Source organism: Mauremys reevesii, linkage group 12 (assembly GCF_016161935.1).
Source record: "Mauremys reevesii isolate NIE-2019 linkage group 12, ASM1616193v1, whole genome shotgun sequence".
Classification (NCBI taxonomy): Eukaryota; Metazoa; Chordata; order Testudines; family Geoemydidae; genus Mauremys; species Mauremys reevesii.
In genome coordinates this window covers 51,283,533-51,289,532 of record NC_052634.1, presented here as the reverse complement: position 1 = coordinate 51,289,532, position 6,000 = coordinate 51,283,533, and the positions used below count along the sequence as shown (strand labels likewise).

At 52.5% G+C, this 6,000-nt stretch overlaps 3 non-coding genes across 3 annotated transcripts; 1 reads left to right on the top strand and 2 right to left on the bottom strand.

The window, feature by feature from the left end:
• Window positions 1-445: 445 nt before the first annotated feature.
• TRNAI-UAU lies at window positions 446-539 on the bottom strand. The gene is made up of 2 exons: window positions 502-539; window positions 446-481 (listed from the first exon to the last, which is right to left on the bottom strand). It is a non-coding gene; the product is annotated as a tRNA-Ile (tRNA).
• Window positions 540-3,066: 2,527 nt separating this feature from the next.
• On the bottom strand, window positions 3,067-3,139 carry TRNAF-GAA. The gene has a single exon. It is a non-coding gene; the product is annotated as a tRNA-Phe (tRNA).
• An 847-nt stretch (window positions 3,140-3,986) lies between these two features.
• TRNAR-CCU lies at window positions 3,987-4,059 on the top strand. Its single transcript has one exon. It is a non-coding gene; the product is annotated as a tRNA-Arg (tRNA).
• The last annotated feature ends 1,941 nt before the right edge of the window (window positions 4,060-6,000 follow it).

The following is a 6,000-nucleotide window of genomic DNA, read 5'->3' as shown; positions in this document are numbered from 1 at the left end:
AGGCTCATTTCCCAAACGATCCTCAAAATGTTACTAATTCCCACCCCTCCTCCACAGGAGCTCTGTGCAGTGTAACTGTTCTGCAGGCAGCTTCCCATTCAATGCTGTTGGGGGACATTCCCAGACCTGGAAATGTACCAAGGACAGAATTTGAAGAGCAAAACTGGCTCCCCGCACCAGGCGGGATTTGAGTGTTTTGTCCCTGTCACTTAGTGTTTGTCAATAGTACAGACGCCATGGGCAGGACTCCAGGCTCTGCTTGAGGGATTCTGGCACAGGGGCTGGGGGGGAGAAAGGATTGTAGATTCTGACCTGTACTCTGGAGAGGAGGCAATAAGTGAAGGGGGCATTTTTGACTCTTCCCCTCCTCAGTATCCCTGGGCTGGAATTCTACCTTCCACAGGGCCAAATGAAGGCGTGGTGCCCTTTGGTTAATGAAAACCAGTGCTCTAGGTGAGGTTTGAACTCACAACCTCAGCATAGCTCCTCTCAGCACTGCCCTATAAGTACTGTGCACTAACCAATTGCGCCACCAGAGAACCTGTTAATGATGATTCTGTGAGACCCCCCCTAGGTTGATAAAGGTGAGGAGTGACCCCAAAACATTCTCAGTGGGGCTGAGAGCAGGTATCGACAAGTGTTGGCACTTGGTGGGGTGGATTCTTCTTAAAGGTTCCAGGCCCCATTTGACCCTTTTGTTCTTCCCTGTGTAATAACAGAGCTGGTTAAGACTCAATGGAGAGTCTTGCTGCAGACCAACAGAGCTGAAATCACTGATAACCAGCTCTAAGCATTAGTCCTGCTTTGGGACAGTGTCTCTCATGCAAGAAACTGCCCAGTCTGCGCTAGCCGTGAGGCTCCCTCACTAACAGCTGAAATCAGGGAGAGCTGTGTGAAGTGCAGGGCCCCAGGGGTGCCTGTACAGGGGGAAACAACACCCCAGGTGCCCAGAGGAGAAGAGGTGTGTTGGGCTCCAGCCTGGGACTCTGCCTCCCTCCTGCCTAGCCCTGACTGTGAAGCCTGGCCCTGACCCTCCTTCTTTTAAATGCCATGTGGGCAAGAGGAAAAGTGTGGCAGCTGCAGGGACCAAAGTTTTGGACATCAGGTGAAGCAGCAAGAAGCAACCATATGATCAATCCACAGGAATCTCTAGCCAGACTGTTAAGTTCTAGGACCCCAACCTATAGCCGCCATCCTATTGAACCAGCCCGACCAAAGACCTATCTCCCGTGGGGATCGGTCACCCAGCGTGAGGGAAAAACACCTCACTCTAGTTAACCCTGAGAGAAGGTAGCCAAACACATTGAGCTCCAGTGCTTTGTAGCAAAGCAACGTATCGCCATGAAGTCCCACTGAGATTTGAACTCAGATTCCAAGACTCAAATCCTTGAGTGCTGTCCATTACACCATGGGACCTGCTGCTGTTTTGTTTTCTAGACCCCTGTGACTCTTGGCTGGTTTGCACTCTGCACTTATTGCTTCCCACCATCAGCTTCCTCTCGCGGGACTCTCTCTCCTCCTCCAGTGACTGTGGTCCTGCACTATCACATCCGTGGGTCCTGCCCTGAGTCCCTGCATCCCCCTGCTTTGTCTCCGTTCCCTGCAGGCTGCAAAAATGTCAGGGGAGACTGCTCCTCCCTTCACTCGGTGCTCCCGCTCATATCAGCCAACTGCAGCCTCATCTGCTGGAACTCGGGCAGCTGTCGCTTGATCCGATCGTACAGTCACACGCTGACTGGCTCCCCTGCCTGGATGCTCTTGTGGAAATCCCACAGGTGACACTGCAGGACTTGGCACTGTTGGTTTCTTTAATGTTGTGGTGTTTCCCCGGCCGCCGGAACAAAGCCGCCAACTCCTCCCTCACCGACTCCCACCAATCCCTCTGGTAACCACAGAACCCTCTGATGCTTTCCCGTTCTGCCAACACCTCCAGGCCTCGCCCCCCTGCTCCTTTATCTTGCAAGCTCTGGATGTTCAGCTTCCAATATCCTCCTCCCTGGGTCAGGGAATTGCCCACATTGAGCACACGGTGAGAGCTGCGTGATCCGAACAGTCCATTGGCTCCACCCTGCACTGGGCTGTCGACGCGCTCTCCTTCATGTAAATCCGGTCAATGCGACTCCTGGCCTGTCCCCGCAGAAAGGTGTATCCCCTCTGCGGCTGGTGTGAGCTCGGGTCAGAGGAATAGGAGGTTACTGCCCACCCTCCACTGGTTCACTGTGCAGAAACACGTTCTCTAAGCCGACCTCACTACAGACCTGCGCCAGGTAGTGCTCATCATAGAAGAGTTTCCTCTGACGGTTGGGAAAACAGGACCAGCAGTCCTCAGGCCGGTGCAACAATTTAAATCCCCTCCGACACCAAACACCGTGCGGTCCAGAAGAAGGGAGCCAGTTCCTTCATAGAACTTTCCTTTCATGCCTTATCTGGGGACCATACACACTAATATAGCAGTAACCAGTGCCATGGAGCACAAAGCCACCAGTAATGCCCTCCCTGGTCAGAGCTCCACCACCTTCTGTACTCGCACCATGAATGTGAAGAACAAGACTCCAACCCCATCATTCTTCACTGGCCTGGAGGACCAGAGAGATGGGCCCTTCCCCCAATCACCCTCTGCCCATCAAGCTACCCTAGAGTTGTTAATGTGCATTTCCTGAACACCCACCATGTCCAAGCCCAGCTGCTCCAAGGCAATGAACATCAAGTGCCTCCTCCTGGGCCCCCAACTCCCTTCCACCTTCCACACAGCCACTTTCACACATGCCCCTTCCCTGGTACTGCCCTCCCTCAGCTGCACACATGAGTTTTCATCCTCTATACCTGCCTGTCACTGCCCAGCACCCCCTCTAGCACTCTCTTCCTGCCATATTGGGTCCACCAATAACTCACTTAGCAGAGACAGCTCCTGTCCCTCATTGTTAAATGTCAGGCCAGCCAATTAGGGGCAGAAGCCCACAAGATCTTTTCCTACTGCAGAGCCCAAGTTCAGGGACTCACCTTGGGTACAGGGACCACTGTGCTTCCAGAAAACAAGCCACCACTGTGCAGAGGGATGAAAGGGCCTGCCAAAGCCTGGGATTGAACCAGGGACCTTTAGATCTTCAGTCTAACGCTCTCCCAACTGAGCTACTTTGGCAGCTGTGTGGTAGTATTTTGGCCTGTTGCTTCTCTGTCTGGGATGTTGTTGTCAGCAGTTGCACACAAAAAGGACAGGAAAAGGAACGGCTGCTCCACACCCCCACCGGAGGCACCCGACGCCCTTAGCTGCTCCCCTCGCTCCCCCCCCAGCTATGCTACTGAGTGGAAGCGTCCTGTGCCCATAACACAGAGGTCGATCAATCAAAACCCTCTTCTGCCAGCACCAGGCCTCCTGCTTCTTACACTGGGCCTGCAAGCGAGGGGGCGGCTGGCACAGCGCCAAGAGTCTAACCTGTGAGGCAGGAGGTGGCTGACGCCCGCAGCCTGCTGGGGAGCTCCCAGAAGTTATTAAGGGACAGAGACTCCTCAATGCCCTTAGTAACAAGGGTTTGGGGGTCACCGAGGCCAGTAAGGGGGTCACTATGTCGGCCCTATAACCCTGGGTGTCAGGTCACTGTGCAGCTTTGAACTAGAGCTCGGATCCCAACAACCAACCAACAGCCCACAGCCTCCCCCTGGGTCAGCCCCACCTGGTTACTCCTTACAGGCCGACCTTACCTCCCTTCCATCCCCGGATTCGCCCCCTAATCATCCTACTGCCACTCAGAGCCACAGCCGTGGAGGTGCTGAAGGAGGGAGGGGTGACTCTAGGGTGGGGTTCTTCTCTAACGATGGCTGGCAGAAAGGTGGTGCTCAGCTCTGCTAGGGACCTGCCCAGGTGCCTCGCTGCCAGGGGACGCAGACGTTTCTGTAAGGCCATTAAATGGTATTTGGCTTCTGAGTGAATGTGAGGAATGTGCAATCCTGAGAGGGAATTTCCATCCTTCTCTTTACTGCTTTTCAGGGCCCCAGTGGCCTAATGGATAAGGCATTGGCTTCCTAAGCCAGAGATTGTGGGTTCAAGTCCCATCTGGGGTGGAAAAACTCCTTCCTTCTTGTATATTGCAACAAAGCCTTGGTGTTATTTTCCCCAAGGAAGCTGGGAGACGTTTGAACCCAAAGTACTGGATCTTGGGAACAATCCCCCAGAAATGGCATCTTCCACTTGACCAATGCTTTCTAAACCCATCAGTAGCAAACACTTAATACTAGTGTTTGTCTGAGAATAGAAGGAAGGGGGGTGTTTACTCCGACACCTCAATGAGTGAAACAGACAGAAAAAGCAAGGCCGTCCTGAAAGAGAATGGATCTGTCTGGAGACAAAGCAGAACCTGAGAATGAGCAACAGTGTGAAAAGAAGAACTTCAAATGTGTGTTAGGTGTTAGATAGGTTGGTCTGACAAATTTCAAGAAAATACCAATGCTTGTAGACTGATGCGGACACTGGCTGCCTCTGATCTTTTACTGAGAATTCATTGAGAAATATTTTCCTTAACTATGTTAGGGAATATTGGGTGGGCTATGAAGGCAACATTCCTCCTGCTTTCGCCCTTCGAGACAACACGGCTACATGGCATGCGGCCAGTGCTCACCTTCCAGTCAACTGCTAGAGAAGACAACACAGACAGGGATGGCAGCAGGGCAGCCTGGAGCTTCGCGGAGATGGTGGGACCAGGTCTCATCAATGGGGAGGTGGCCACCCCACCATGCACAAGGCTGAGCCAGCAAGTGTGGGGTGTGCTTCACCATGCCCCTACTCACTGCACGTGGTGGTGGAGGGCAGTTACTGAGTTTGGTTCGTCTGGCAAATTTAGGGCTTGGCTACACTTGCAGAGGAAGAGTGCTGGGAGTTAAACCACAGCAGGGAAACCGCTGCTGTGTGTTCACACTGACAGCTGCAAGCGCACTGGAGTGGCCACATTAGCAGCTCTGGCAATGCCACAGAGAGCAGTGCAGTGTGTTAGCTATCCCAGTGTGCAAGTGGCTGCAACGTGCTTTTCAAATGGGGGATGGGGATGGAGTGTGACAGGGAGTGTGTTGTGTGTACGTGGGGGGAGCGGCAGTGTGTGTGGGGGGCTGAGAGTGTGTCAGCATGCTGTCTTGTGTGTTCGGACAGCAGCAGACCCCCCTCTCTCACACACATTCACAACAGCAGCATTCCACACTAATGGTTGCTTTGTCCCAGAGCAGATAAGCAGCCGGCTGTCAGAAACGGAGCTTCGAAAGGGGATATCCGCATGCCTGCAGCCGATTTCAAAACAATGACCAGAGTGGGCACTTGACTTCAGGGGATTATGGGACATTTCCTGATGCCAAACATAGTGCAGTGATGCAACACGTCGTCCACACTGATGCCCGGGTATTTCAGCAGGGCTCAGCGAGCTTTATGCTTCTCATGGAGGTGGATTACCCAGAGTGCTCCACCTGCAGAGCCCAGGTGCTCCATGTGCCTTGCGAGTGTGGACACCTCAGGAGTTAGGGCACCCGGGGCTGCTTTAATGGGCTCTAACTTGCAAGTGTAGCCAAGCCCCTAGACTATGTCACTTGTGTGACTTACTTGTGCCTATTGTAATAAATACAATAGATGTGCAATGGTCAGAAATTGCACCAGCAGAAAAGTATATTGCAGGGAAACCATAAGGAAATTAAGAGTTTAAATTATCCTCCACATGTCCCGCGTCCCACTAAAATGAATCCAACCCACAGGTCACATGGGCAGAAGTATCGGTGTCAGGATGCTACATTGTTAGCACAGTAAATGAAGCTGCAAAATAAATGATGTTTAAATGACCTCACTCTATTTTTTACAATCCTGTGTTAAGAGGTAATAGATACAGATGGACACCAGGCAGGGTCGCTTGGAGGACGAAGCCTTTATGCTTCCATCCCCCACCACTGTCAAGTTTTAGCCAATTAGGACAAGTCAGCAAATAAGAACAACCTCAGGTCTCAGTAACTGCTGCAGGTAGCAAAGTCCTA